We start from the raw sequence: 16,063 nt of genomic DNA on the forward strand, positions 1-16,063 counted from the left end.
GTACACCCCAGTAAAGTTAATAAAAACCATAAACAGAGATTAAAAAAATGCAGATGCCTGGAGCTACCTCCATTTTAATTTTGATCTAGGAGTATAACTTCCAAGAAAATAAAAAAAGCATAACAAAACATCAGTGCATGCAGATTAGTAACCTACTTGTCCAACAAAAATTCCTCAGAATGGCACCAAGGCACACTTAAAACATGACAAGACATACGAAACCCTGCTCTAACTTCCTGCTACCTTTGACTTCTTGAAACATACTACAACAGCTATCCTTAATATTAAACCTGAAGATGCTACAAAATATCACCTCATTACCACACTGTCTCTCCTGGTTAAAAATCAACAAAAACATGAAAAAGTACCTAAACAAATAATGGAGTTCAGTTCCGAATATGATCTACACTCCAACAAGCAGAATGTTTTCAGTAAAAGTTACAAAACACAAACAGAAACACATAAAGTGAACAACTACACTTGAGTCTACTTCAGTATCTACTTCAGCTAATGACCATCCAAGTGAATACCTTAAAAAAGCAGCAGATAAGCATAAGCAGATGACCTTCCAAGTGAATAACGTAAAACAACAGCAGACAGCAATGTATACCCCGTCTCAGTCCTTATAAACAGGTCAATCCAGGAATCCCACACATTACCTCTCCTCTGGGAAAAGTCATTATTTATTTATTTACTTATTGTATTTGTTAACCGGGAAAGTCCACTGGGCCTAGAAAGAACCCATTTTCAGTGGAGGCCCAGGGAGAAAAGCTCCACAAAATTACATACAATGAAAATATTCATACACAAAATATTAATACACAAAGAATATCAAGCAGTATATTACAGTCATGGATAAGATACATTACCCCTATCATCTTACACTTACCTTTGTTCAACCTAATGGTGCTATTAATATTGCTATTCAAAGCAATCTACCCATCGGTCAAAATGTGTGGAAGTTGTTTACAAAGTACAGTTTTGTACCTACCATAAATGTAGATGTTCTAGTGTTCACACCCTGCTGCAGTCATCACACTTGGGCTATCCTGCCGTCAGGCGGTCCCCGCAGTCGGCCTGAGTTCCAAAGTCTTGGTCCGGCGTCGGTTGCTGTCGCGTCTTCCCTGACGTCAGTGCACCAGGGGTATATAGGAGGCATCCAACGCCATTTTCTTCAGTTTTTCTTGCCCCAGATGTCAGGTGCCCCCAATAGGTAGGCTATATATATATATATATATATATATATATATATATATATATATATATATATATATTTATAGCTATATAAAAAATACATATAAAAAATAAAACAATACCTTCAGGCACAAGCAAATACACCACAAAGGTTGTATAGGATAGAATGGTATAGATAAGTCCAGCTAGTTCAGAGGGGATGGAGGGAGGGTAACCTGGACTGCAGCAGGGTGAACACTCGAACATCTACATTTATGGTAGGTACAAAACTGTACTATGTTCATTGTGTTACCCTGCTGCAGTCATCACACTTGGGTTAAATCCCAAAGCTAAGGATGGGTGGTGGAGTTAAACAGGGTTAGAAGAAGCTAGTAGGCCCTGCAAAACTGCAGTGGCAAAACCAGCTCTAGTCTTAGAATATAGAGGCAAGTGATAGTGTTTGGTGAAGGTGTGCACTGAACTCCAAGTTGCAGCTTCCAGAATATCCTTGGTTGGCACCCCCCTGAGAAAGGCTGCTGATGTAGTTGTAGCCCTGGTGGAGTGGGACCTAATGTTAGCAGGTACTGGTTTCCCATGATGTATGTAGCAGAAACGTATGCAATGTCCTATCCATTTTGAAATGGTCTGTTTGGAGGTAGCTTTTCCTTGTGATCCTGCAGCATAGGCTACAAAGAGCTGGCCAGATTTTCTGAAAGCCTTAGTTTTATCCAAGTAGTAATGTAATTGCCTGTGAATGTCCAAAGAGTGCAGGAGTCTTTCTCCTTTGTTCTGGGGATTTTGGAAAAAGGTGGGCAAATGAATGGTTTGGTTTAGGGCCACAATGGATACCACCTTTGGCATAAAGGAAGGGTTAGTTCGTAGAGAGACTCTGTCTTGATGAAAAATGAGGAAAGGCTCCACTTCCATTAGTGCCTGTAGCTCTGAGACTCTTCTAGCTGAAGTTATTGCTAGCAGCAGGGCAGTTTTCCATGAAATAAATTTTAAATCAGCTGAAAAAGCTAGTTCAAAGGGCGGCAGTGTAAACTTTTCCAGAACAAAGTTGAGATCCCAAGTAGGTGTTGGTGCTCTCCTGGGCGGTCTTATGTTCTTAGCCCCTCTGAGGTACTGTCTTAGGAGTGGATGTGAAAATAAAGGAGGATCTGTGTAGTAATGAGCTGAAATTGCTGAGGCGCGGATCTTAATAGATGAAAAGGAAAGTCCTTTGTGCAACAGCTCAGTTAAATATTGTAGAATCTGAGGAATGTTTGGATCAAGGGGATTTTGGCTTTTAGCCTGGTTCCAGGCACAAAATCTTTTCCATTTGTCTGAATAGGCTTTCCTGGTGCTGGGCCTCCTGGCCTCCAGAATGACATCCATAACAGCTTTGGATAGAGGTATTTGGCTGGTTGTTTAGGTAATTTGCCATGCAGCCAGGTTTAAAGTCTTGAGCTGGCTGTGTAGAATCTGATTGTCTCGCTGGGTGAGCAGGTGAGGAATTTGTGGTAAAATCCATGGTGGGCCGTGGGCCATGTTCCTTAGAATTGAATACCAGTGCTGGCATGGCCAGTCTGGTGCAATGACTATCATTTGTGGCCTCTCTAATCTGACTTTCAACAGTACCTTTGCTAGAAGAGGCAGTGGAGGAAAGGCATACACTGTTAATGTTTTCCAACTGAATGAGAGGGCGTACACTTTCCAAGCTTGTGGATGGAACGTCCTTGTGCAAAATTTTTGAAGTTGGTAGTTTTGGGGGTTGGCAAACAGATCTATGTCTGGGCGTCCCCATTTTTGAGTTATCATTGCAAATACTTGTGGATCTAGTTTCCACTCGTGGGGATCCATGATGTTTCTGCTTAGGTCGTCTGCCAATGTGTTTTTCTTTACTGGCAGGAATTCTGCTTGTAATTGAACTTGGTAAGACAGTGATGTGTTCCACAAGGTCATTGCTTGCCTGCATAGAGGGTAGGAATGTGCGCCCCCTTGCTTGTTTATGTACCACATTACTGTGGTATTGTCCGTCTTTATTATTAGTTGTCCTGGGTGTAAGAGGTCCTTGAAAGCTGTTAGGGCATTCTGTACCGCTAGCATTTCTTTTTGATTGATATGCAGATGCCTTTGATCTGTAGTCCATTTGCCCTGAATGCACTGTCCTGCCATGTGCGCTCCCCAGGCATAGTCCGATGCATCTGTTGTCATAGTTTGCCTGGCTGTGGGTAAGGTGAAAGGCTGACCCTTGTTGAGGTGGCAAGCCTGTGGCCCAACTCCTGTTGAAGGCAGGGAATGAGTGGTATCATTGTTTCCAAGCTGTGGCTGTGCTGAGTCCATACGCTTTTCAGGTACCATTGTAATTTCCTCATATGCAGTTTTGCAAATGGTATTAGTAGTATGCAAGATGCCATGAATCCCAAGGCCTGCAGAATTTTTCTTGCAGGGAGATGGGTCTTTGTTGCCATTATTTTGAAGTATTGAGTCAGCTGTTGTTGCTTGTCTGGCATGAGATAAGCCATCTGGGCCGTTGTATTCAAGCTGGCACCCAGGAATATTATGTTTTGTGAGGGCACTAGTTTTGATTTCTTTTCGTTTACTGTGTACCCTAGGGCAACTTAGAAGGTGTTTGACAAATGCCAGATGCTTTAAAAGAATGTCCTTGATTTCTGCTTGAATAAGGCAGTCGTCCAGGTATGGGTATATTTGAATTCCTCTGTCTGCAGTATGCAATTACTGGTGCCAGGCATTTTGTGAAGACACTGGGCGCAGTAGATAAGCCAAAGGGCAGTGCAGAGAATTGATAATGGGTTGAACCTGCAATGAAGCGGAGGTATCTTCTGCGATTTTGTCTGATAGGGACATGCAGGTATGCCTCCTCGAGGTCCAACATTACTAGCCAAGCATTCTTGCCCAGCATGGGATGAAGCTGCTGTAGTGTTAGCATCTTGAATTTTGGTACTTGTAGATAGGTGTTCAGAATTGAAAGATCCAGAATGGGTCTCCATGCTTTGTCTTTTCTTGGGACTAGAAAGAGTCTCGAGTAAAATCCTTGTCCTTGCTCCTGTGTAGGTACTTGTTGAATGGCCCTCATATCCATGAGAGCTGTAATTTGTTTTTGTGCCTCTGCCCATTGATTTGGTGGCAGGTTTGGCATTCCTTTTATCCTTGGCAAGGTATGAAAGTGGAATCTGTATCCTTGTGAGAATGTTTAGGACCCATTTGTCTTTTGTGATGATGTGCCAGTTGTCTGCAAAAAGTGCAAATTTTCCTCCCAAGGGAGGTGCCAAGAGAGATTTGCTTGGTAGTTTGAGGATTGAGTCATTGTGTTTGTCTTCTGCTAGCTTGGGGCCTGTCTTCTCCTCCTTTCTGGGTAGCAGTACCCCATTGGCGAGGTTTGTAAGGGCCTTGTGACTGACCTCTGCCCCTTGGGCAACTGTATTTGCCCCTCTTTGATCTGTCAGAAGCTGGAAAGGACCAGTTTTTTGTTGGCCAATTTCTGCTGAAACGAGGGGATTGTACCTGTAAAAAAATCCTTGACCGTCTGCATAGACTTTGCCTTATCCTCCATTTTCTTTAAAACCTCTTCTGCTTTGACACCAAATAATACATCCTGCTGTAAAGGTGCATCCAATAATTTTGCTTTAACATGATCAGGTAGGGTTTGTTCTTTTAACCAAGCATGTCTACGTATGACAGACCCAGTAACAGCTGCTCTACAGGAAGCTTCCAATGAATCAAATCCGCATTGTAAAGTATGTTTGCCCACCTGTTCAGCTGCATGCAACAGATCCTGCATTTCCTTGAATTCAGACTGTTCAGAATGTGTGCTCATTTTTTGTTTTAATTGAAACATTAGGAATTGCTGATATTTTAGCATGTGAAACTGAAAATTTAATGCTCTCATAGCCAGAGTAGCTGAGGTGTATATCTTCTTTCCCCATCTATCGAGGGCTCTGGAATCCCTTTCAGAGGGCACAGGATTTTAGCCATAGAAGCTTTAGCCCCTTTGGGACCCTGGGAAATTGTTTCTGGGTCAGCCAGAGGCCTTTTATAAAGGAATTTGTGAGAGTCAGGTACTCTGTAGTACCTGTCTGGTTTGGCTGGAGCAGGAGGTAGAGAGTCTGGATTTAGACTAGACTCCAAGTAAACATCATCCACAATGACTAAAACTGGAGGGACAGCAAGTGGTCTGTGCTGGGGTAGTAAAAGGAACTCTCGGAGCCTTTCCTTAGAATCAGAGTAGTCCTGGCCTTCCCAGTGGAAATGTTTCCTCATGGTATGTAAAGTTTTCCCAAAGGAGTAGTCTTCAGGGGGAGATGCTGAGGGAATAGAGTCTTCAGCATCAGAATCTTCATAAGGGGGAAAAGTGTAATCTTGTTCCTCAGAAGAATCTGAGGAAATTGAAACCTGGTCAGAGGAAGCATAATCCTCCTCTTGTGGAGGGGAGGGGGATGGGAACCCCTGATAAGGGTAATCAAATCTTCAGCCATCTTAAGCATCTGTTTCTTAGGCATGGGGCCTTGAACTGTAGACTGATGTACAGTCTTTTTTGGTTTTAATGGAGTTTTAAGCTTAGCATAAGATTTAATGGTGAGTGAAGTCGGTCTGAAGATACCTTCTGCAACCGAAGGTATTTCTACTGCACTGGGATCTCCTCCTGCTCCGGTGTCGGAAGGGCCTAATGAAGATGGCTGCGACGGCCTAGTACACTCCGCTTGAGAATTCGCAGCTGTCTGGGGTTCCAATTCTGTGGTCGTCAGGGGCTGAGTAGTTGCCTCACTGAAAACCGGAGAACCGGTGACAGGCCCAGCAGAGGCCTCAGAATCTGGCTTGTTCCTAGGCTGCCTGACCTTATCCTTGCATTTTTTATGCATGCCGGTCGTCGGCTGCTCCGACAGCATGATATAATTAAATTTCCTACCAAAGTAATGCCGTGCAAAGTCAAAACGGCGTTTGATAGTTCGTTTATTAAACCTAGCACAAAACCGACAACCTGTGACGTCGTGGTCTGGGTCTAGGCAAGGAATACAATAAGAATGGAAGTCCTTATGAGGTATTTGCTTCCCACAAGAAATGCAACTGTTAACTTTTTCTGACATCGGACTGAGACAAGAAAAGGTTCCCCAATGGGGTACTTAGCTTTATTGAAGACTTCGGACTGAAATTCGATTCGAAAATCTTAGGTTTCGGCAGACCGGCACTTGCGAACTGCTTCTGCTTCTGGCACCACGCGGCAAGAAAGACTGAAGAAAATGGGGTCAGATGCCTCTTATATACCCCTGGCACACTGACGTCATGGAAGAAGCGACAGTAATCGACGCCGGACCAAGACTTTGGAACTCAGGCCGACTGCGGGACTGCCTGATGGCATGATAACCCAAGTGTGATGACTGCAGCAGGGTAACACGATGAACATCTGCCAAATTTTGATGTTCCACTCCTGACCGAGATATTGTCTTGCCCTCTATTATGAACTCCATATAATATTTAAAGTTAAGGGCAGTTTTGTAAACAAAAATGGGTTCACTACCTAAGATAGTATTGTTCTGTAAAATCTTACCATAACTTTAGATGTCCTTCACTTCTATATGCTGCTGCATCCATAGCATAAGTTACATTATTCCTCTGCACAAAGGAGGAAATTTGACAGATATTACTAACTTAAGCAATACTATCCCTTCTCTCCAAAATACTTTAAAAAAATAATCTATTCAAAACCAATTGCTAAAGTATCTCCTGCAGGAAGAAAGCACAGTTGTGTACACTTACCATAAATGTAGATGTTCGAGTGTATTCACTGTTGCAGTCATCACACTTGGGTTATCTGCCTGCAGGTTACCCCTCAGTCGGCCTGAATACCAGAGTCTTGGGATTTCTGTGACGGATGCTGTCGCCTCATCCATGACGTCAGGTCGTCAGGGGTACAAAACATGCAGCCAATGCCATTACATTAGTTTTTCTTGCCCAAGATGTCATGAGCCCCCAAAATAGGAAGCAATCAAGTGGTGTGAAACACCTCCAGTAAAACGTAAATACCATTTCCATAAGATATGGGCAAAAAAGAGGATAGGTAGAAAGTATAGAAAGACAGGGGGCTGGAGGGAGGGTAACCAGGACTGCAATAGTGAATACACTCGAACATTTACTAAGTGCACACAACTGTACTATGTCCTTTGTGTTTCACTGTTGCAGTCATCACACTTGGGAAGACTCCCAAAGCTGAGGAAGGGTGGAGGCAGTCAAGCAGCAGTAGGGCTGACTAGCAGGCCTTCTAAATCCAGCACTCGATTTAGAAAAAATAGGTAAGTGGTAATGCTTGGTGAAGGTGTGTACAGAACTCCAGGTTGCAGCTTCCAGGATGTCCCTGGTAGGACAGCCCTAGTGGAATGAGGCCTGATCTCCTGTGGGGTAGGTTTTCCATGGTGTTTGTAGCAGAAATGGATGCAGTGTGCTATTCATTTAGAAATTGTTTGTTTCGAAATGGCCTTGCCCTCTGCCCCTGTAGAAAAGCTGACTAGCAGCTGGTCAGATTTTCTGAAAGGTTTAGTCCTGTCAATGTAAAACTTAAGTTGTCTGTGCATGTCTAATGAGTACAGGATCCTTTCCCCTTAATTCTGAGGATTAGGAAAAAAAGGTTGGCAAATGGATGGATTGGTTTAAAGCCACACTGGATACCACCTTGGGCATAAAAGATGGGTTAGTCCTGAGGGAAGGGTTCCACAGCCATAAGGGCCTGCCTGTAACTAAGACACTCTTCTTGCTGAAGTGATGGCTAGCAGTAAGGCTGTTTTCCGAGAGAGGAATTTTAACTCTGCTGTAGCAACAAGCTCAAAAGGGGAAGCGTGAGTTTCTCTAGTACGTTAAGGTCCCAGGCAAGAGTGGGAGCTCTCCTTGGGGGGGGGGGGTCTTAAATTGTTAGCGCCTCTCAGGAACTGTTTGATCAGAGGGTAAGAGAAGAGGGGTGGCTCAGTATTGTACTGAGCTGAGATGGCAGAGGTACGAATCTTAATTGATGAGAAGGATAGGCCTTTGTGAAGCAGCTCTGCTAGGTAATATAGAATTTGAGGCAAGGGGGGCATGGCTGTGTCCTTCCCTTGAGACTGGCTCCAAGAGCAGTATCTTTTCCACTTTTCTGAATAGGATTTCTTAGTACTGGTCCTCCTGGCCTCATGAATAACATCCAGCACCTGTCTGCTGAGGGTTGCTGGTGACGTATAAAGGAAATAAGCCAGGCTGCCAGGTTCAGGGTTTGCAGCAGAGGACGCAAAATCTGTCCCTCCTGCTGGGACAGCAGACAGGGGGTCTGATGTAGGTGCCAGGATGGCACAACTGTCAGACTGCAGAGGAGTGGGTACCAGTGCTGGCGTGGCCAGTCTGGTGCAATAAGGATTGTCCTTGGCCTGTCCTGTTTGATCTTGGAGTACTCTTGGAAGGAGGAGCAGAAGGGGAAAGGCATAGAATGAGAGGTTTTCCCATGTGAAAGAGAGGGCATCCACTTTCCAAGCTTGGCTGTGGGGTATTCTGGTGTAAAATTTGTTTAGTTGATGGTTTTGGGGGGACACAAAGAGGTCCACCTCTGGTGTCCCCCACCTGAGTATTAGAAGTTTGAATGAGTTTGGTTCCAGTTTCTACTCATGTGGGTCCATTAGATTTCTGCTTAAGTCATCTGCCAGTGAATTTTGTTTGCCTAGCAAGAATTAAGCTTGCAGGTGCACTTGGTTGCTTAAGGCTGTGTTCCACAGAGCCATGGCTTACCTGCAGAGTGGGTAGGAGTGAGTTCCCCCCTGCTTGTTTATGTACCACATAACTGTGGTGTTGTCTGTCTATTAGTTGTCCTGGCAGGATAAGGTATTTGAAGGCTGTTGGTGCATTTTGTACAGCTAACATTTCTTTTTGATTGACATGCAAGTGAATTTGTCCTGGGCTTCATTTGCCTTGAATGCATATGCCTGCCATGTGAGCCCCCAATGCATAGTTTGATGCGTCTGTTGTTAGAGTTTGGATGGTGGGGGGCTTGTGAGAAAGGGAATCCCTTGTTGTGGTTGCAAGCCTCTGCCTGCCAAAGGAACTCTGTCCTTAGGCAATGAATGATAGGAATCATTGTTTCCGGGTCCTGGGAATGTTGATACCAGAGACTTTTTAAGTACCACTGAAGTTTCCTCATATGCAGTCTTGCATATGGAATCAGTAGAATACATGAGGCCATGAACCCCAGAGCTTGCAGTATTTTTCTTGCAGATAGCTGGGTTTGGGTGGAGTTGTCAAACCTGCTTTTCTGGAGTAAGGAATGCCATCTGGAAAGTTGTGTTGAAGCTTTATCCCAGGAATACAATCTTTTGGCTGGGTACCAGATGTGATTTCTTTTCATTGATGGTATACCCCACAGAAGTTAGGAGTCTCTTTACAAATGTCAGGTGCTGAAGTAGCAATTTCTGACTGTCCGCCTGAATCAGGCAATCATCCAAGTATGGGTAAATTTGAATATTTCTCTGCCTGCAGTAAGCAATGGCTGGAGCCAAGCACTTTGTGAATACCCTGGGCGCAGTAGATAAGCCAAAGGGAAATGCAGAGAACTGATAGTGCATAGAGCTTGCCCAGAAACGTAGATATTTCCTGCAAGGTTCCCTTATGGGGATGTGCATATAAGCTTCTAAATCTAGAGTGACTAGCCAGGAGTCCTTGGCTAGCATAGGAAGGAGCTACTGGAGTGTAAGCACTTTGAATTTTGGTACCACCAGGAAGGTGTTTAGGGATGACAGATCCAGAATAGGACGCCAAGAGTTCTCTTTCCTGGGCACCAGGAACAGCCTGGAGTAGAAACCCTGTCCCCCTTGCTCTGCTGGCACAGGCTGAACAGCCCTGACATTGAGAAGAGAAAGTACTTGCTTTTGGGCCTCTGTCCACTGGCTTGGAGGAAGGTCTGGCAATCTGCTTGGGGGTTGGCAGAGTGTGGAAAAGTACAGTTTTGTACCTACCATAAATGTAGATGTCTGATAGGTATGCATCTGCAGTCATCACATATGGGTTGTCCTGCCTCAGGCAGCCCTTCGGTCGGCCGGAATCCAAAGTCTGGGTCCGGCGTCGGCTGATGTCGCCCTTTCCCCGACATCACAACGCCTGGGGTATAAAAGCGTCAGCCGGCGCCATCTTCCTCAGTCTTTCTTGTCACGTGGTGCCCGAAGCAGAAGCAGTTTGCAAGTGCCGGTCGACCAGCTCCTGTAATTTCGCTATCCGAAGACTTCAAAAGCTAAGTACCCCGTTGGGGACTCTTTCTTGCCTCAGCCGATGTCAGAAAAAGTTAATTGTTTAACTTGTTTAGATCTGTGCATACCCTGAGACTGTAGTCTTTGTGGTCTGTTGTCCCTGGGTTTGGGCTGAAAAGGACTGGAAAGGACAAGTTTTTTGAAGGCCAATGCCTACTGAATCTAGGTGGCTGTACCTGTAAGAAATCTAACAGTTTGCATGGATTTAGCTTTTTCCTCCATCTTTTTAAGAACTACTTCTGCTTTGTAGCCAAACAAACATTACTGGTTTAATGGAACATCAAGTAATTTTGCCTTGACATGGTCTGGCAAGATCTGTTCCTTCAGCCAAGCATGCCTTCTCAGAACAGACCCAGTGACAGCAGTCCTCCAAGATGCTTCTAAGGCATCAAAACCATACTGTAAAGTATGTTTTTACCAACTTGGTTTGCAGAATGCATTAAGTCTTGTAAGTACTTATTTTCTGCGCAATCAGAAATCAACAAAATTGTTTGTTTAATTAGATCAATAATATGCTGCTGGTACTTCAACGTGTGAAACTGGCAATTTAAAGCAATGATGGAAAGAGTTGCAGAGGTATAATCCTTCTTACCCCATCTGTCTAGATCCCTAGAATCCCTGTCTGAAGGGGTAGGGTTTTGGCTGTAGAAGCCTTAATACCTTTAGGTCCCTGGGAAATGGTCTCTGGATCCGCTGTGGGATTTTTAAAGAGAAATTTGTGAGTCAAGTACTCTTTAGTATCTGTCAGGCTTTATAGGAGCAGGTGGTAAATATCAGGGGTAAGGCTGGACTCCATGAAGACATCATCTACAATATCCAGGACAGGGGGAATACCTAGAGGCCTATGCTGAGGCAAGTCTAAAAATTCCCAGAGTCACTTTTTGGACTGAGGGTAGTCCTGGCATTCCCAGGGGAAATGCTCTCTTAGGGTAAAGCAAGGTTTCACCGAAAAAAAGGTCCTCTGTGGGGGAGGCTGAGGGAATTGAATACTCTGCATCTAAGTCCTCATAGGTAGATAAGGGTATGTCCTGGTAATCACAGGGGTCAGAGTCATCAGACTCATGGTCTGAAGAATCAGAAGGGAAATCAATTCTTTGTCTTTTAGAGGGGGAAGGCTGGCTTCCCCTAATTAAAGTAATAAGGTCTTCAGCCATTCTAAGCATTTGTTTCTGTGGCCATGGGAACTTGAGAATGTGCTTTGGTCATCTGTTTCCTAGGCGTAGTGCAAACTCTGGGCCTGAGAAATTCGGTAGATTTAGTTATTAACGAAGTAGTCTGTTTGATACGAACATCTGAAGGTCTGAATACACCCTCAAAAGCTGGTGCCTGCACAGCAGCTCTGAACCCATCCAAGGTAGAGACATCTGCAGGTTCCATAGTCGAAGCATCTCCCGGCATACCAGACTCCGAATGGGTCTCAGTAGAGGTCTGCGAATCTGTAGAAGCAGATAACAGGGGCTGCGAAAACACCTCACTAAGTACCGGCGGATTGGCGACAAGCTCAACGGAAGCGTTGTCTGCATTTTTGGAACTATGCGGTCTCTGTCTTTATCTTTGCGTTTCTTCTAAATATTGGTAGTCGGATAGCTTACCAAAGCCATCTCGAAATATGGAAATCAAGAATAAAAGAATTTAGACACAAAAATAGCCCGATGATAAATAGTTTGGGCGTTGAACAAGGCACAAAACTGACAGCGAGGGATGTCGTGGTCTGGGCCTAAACAGGTAATGCAGTAAGAATGAAAATCTCTGTGAGGTATTTGCTTTCCACATGCAAGACAATTGTTAACTTTTTCTGACATCAGTTAGAGCAAGAAAAAAGGTTTCCCAACGGGGAACTTAGCTTTAGAAGACTTCAGGTTTGAAACTCGAAAAATTCAAGTAGCTGCCGACCGGCACTTGCAAACTGCTTCTGCTTCATGCTCCTGCGCGGCAAGAAAAGCTGATGTAATGGCGTCGGTTACATGTTTTATACCCCCTGATGTCATGGATGAGGCGACAGCATCCGACACAGAAATCCCAAGACTCTGATATTTGGGCCGACTGAGGGCTACCTGCAGGCAGATAACCCAAGTGTGATGACTGCAACAGTGAAACACGAAGAACATCTCCTATTCCCCACACAACATGGCTTCCGTTCTTCCCAGAGTACTAACACAACGCTTCTAACTTATAAAGATACAGTCAAGATAATGGCATAACTAGTCTCCTCCTCCTTATTTCTAGGCTTGTCTAAAACCTTCAACAGTTTGTCACAGCAAACGTCTACTTCAAATATTCTCATTAGGTCTCTCTCAGCACACCCTTCAATGGTTCAAAAGTTACCTGTTCAAAAGGCATCAGTCAGTAAAATGGCATTACACCTTTTCTTCATACCTCCCCCAGTCAACATCGGTGTACCACAATGCTCTATCCTCAGTCCCCTCCTCTAAGATTCTCACCAACACCCTCCAAACATTCACACAACAGGCCTCCCCTAATACAATACACAGACGGCTCCACACTCATTTGCACATCTGGCAATGTGGCACGCCTCCAATAACTCAGGAAGCTTTAAAAGCAACTGAAACATGGCTCTGTAAATCACAACTCATCCTCAACCCTTAGAAACTACAACCCCCCCCCCCATCTCTCTCACAAGAAAAAACTAAATTTAAAGTCCTCTTTTCATAGTGCAACCACTGAATTCACCTCTCAAAGCAAATTATTAGGGATGACAGTGGATGATTATCTTAAATATGACCTGCATATACAACATTGCACAAGAAAAACTCATCAAAAACTAGAGATGCTTTACAGAGCCAAAAACACTTTCACTGATGTAAATGAAGCTGCAGGTGACACTAAACTATTCGCACTTCTTTATGGTGTTCCAATCCTTACTAAATTTCAAGCATCACAAAAATCCAAACTTGGATAATGTTAAAACAAAGTTGTTAAATTTGCAGCAAATACCTCTTTCAGAACCCACCACAGTATAGCACTAAACAGCCTAAATTGGTTAGAACTAACCCAACTAACAAATACACAGCTTCTTACCACCTATAAATGTATCCAGAATCCATGTTTGTACAGCACTAAACATTTTACACAACTATGGTCCTAGTCAGTCATTGCAATTCAGTGACCCAAAACTCCTGTCTGCCCTAAAACCTATCAAATCTGCTGGGCAAAGGCTGTACTTGTACCATGTTGCTAAGGCCTGGAACTCCTTATCTTTATACCTCAGGTCAATATCCTCTCTCCTATCCTCCAAAACCATTCTGAAAGACTTCCTAGCCAAAAGCTGGCTCTGTTCTTGCTCAGCACCATCATAAACTAGATCCCCAACTGTGGACAAATACTTATTCACATATTAAATCTCCTCACTCTCCCTTCTTCACTCATTTCCTTACTTCTATCATTTTCTCTCCCCTGGTTTTCCTCTCTAAATGTACCTTAAGCCTGTTTTTCTCTCACTTCATATTGCAATTCCCACTTGCATTATACTAACTTACCGTTAATTTCTCTCTAAACTGGCTAACATGTTTCTATTATATCATTGTCATATAACACAAGCTAACACAGGTGGTCTTTGGCTAACAAAGTTCACAGATGACTGCAAACTAGAAGCCATAATCGAAACTCCTAATGATGTGGACATACTACAAAAGTGCCTCACTGAGACAGATGTCTGGTGTCAAAGTTATGGCCTCAAGCTCAATGCCAAAAAGTGCAACGTCATCCCCTTTGGTAAAAACTCTGTACCCATGAGCTATCACATAGGTGGTAGTCTACTTAACATCAAAAGTGTGATGAGACCTTGGGACACAGGTAGACAGTAGTCAGGAAATCCTTCTATATGGCACACCTCATCACAAAAGGTTTTTCATCCAGAAAAAAAAAGAGGTCACTGTTCCCCTCTACTTGTCACTTATTAGACCCATTATAAAGTACAACGTCCCTTTTGGTATGTACCTCACAAGACATCTACAACTGGAAAGGCTGCAGAAATACCTCACAAAGAGGATTACCGGCCTCAAACAGGATGCTCTACGAAGACCGCCTCAAAAAACTCTAGCTTTACTCCGTTGCATACCACCCACTCAGAGGCGATCTCTGCCCAACATACAAAGCAATGTCAAACCCAGAGCTGTTGTAAAGAAATCCCAATCCATCTGAGCTACACACTCTAAGGACCTAACCATGTCACCACAATAAACAGAACATGCTGGAGGGATAGATTCCTGTCCCGGACACTTCCCATACTCTGGAACAAACTACCTATCTATATCAAACAAAGCTCCTCATTAGCACTCTTCAAGAAATATCTTGATGATTGGATGGGAAATAGGAAATTCACCCCGGGGATCACCTCTGTGGCTCTGCTCGATAGGGGCGCAGGAAAATAATTTTCTTGGGTGGCGAAAGCCAGGGTACCTTTTTGGTTAGGCTTATATAGGCCCTAGGGCCAATAGCCTAGTACCTACCTATGAACTTGCATCAATTTTTAACCAATGTTTTCATATTATGTCTAATATGGTATAATTTAAACTGTATTTGTTTTTGTATTATTTGAAAGACTGTTAAATTATTACTCTTAAAATGTTTTGTAATACTTTGGAGTTCCCCCCGGCCTCTGTTGAAAATGGGCTCCTACACCTAGTCAGACTTTCATGGTAATCAAATGTCAATAAATAAATATTAAGCAATGGAGAACAATAAACTCACTTGAGCAGTCTTCAATGACTTAAATTGAGCACTGGAATCCATAAACAATTCTCCCATACTAAATTCCTTATGCAACTTCTGGCATAGCTCAGTTACGTGTTTTTCTTCATACCAATTTGCAACAGTACATCCAACTCAGACATCAATACATTCACAGCTGAGGTCCCGCAAGTATCCTTTTCTGGGCACTCAGTAATTCTCTATTTTTATTAGAACCTTGCACAGCTCCACCAACTATAAACTGCAGACTGAATGCAGATGACATGATTATCCCCAGGTCAGACATCTTGTAACTAAAGTTCAACAAACTTTATACAGTAACTGATAACATTTGGGACTAGTTACTTAGAATGCATCTAGTGATTTTAACTGCAACAAAATTACAGTATTACTTGGTACCTATCACTTGCTAAAAAATGACCCAACACTGATCACTACAGACCCTGAAGGGGCAAGCTTTTGCAAAAATAACTCAAAGATACCCTAGAAACACCACACATAGTAACCACGTAAATCGTGCTCTTGCATAACCAAGAATGGCATACAAACACTCAAACCTACTCACGCAAGAAGCCAGATGGCCCACAGCAATCTTCAAATGTTATTACCCAAGACTGGATGCTTAATAATAGCCACTCTTAACTCTACAGTTGTGGATGCTTAATCTCAGTCCCCCTAATGAACATCACTGCTTCACATTTCAAAGAGCAAAATGACTACCAATACTTGCCAGAGTAGTGTTGAACTGCACAACATTCAAGCTTCTGCTCTGTGCTGTCTTTCACTAGCTTCTAGGTTGAAACACAGAGATACAGAGGTTACTCATTCCTTACTAATACAGTTAAGATCATCCCCCTGCAAGATCTCAATTGAAAATGTAGGTGAGAGCTTTCTTTAAACTTGCTCAAGCATCATGGCACTTCTTATAA

The sequence above is a fragment of the Protopterus annectens genome, chromosome 9.part0 (assembly GCF_019279795.1).
Source record: "Protopterus annectens isolate FY-2018-M chromosome 9.part0, PAN1.0, whole genome shotgun sequence".
NCBI classification, from domain to species: Eukaryota; Metazoa; Chordata; order Ceratodontiformes; family Protopteridae; genus Protopterus; species Protopterus annectens.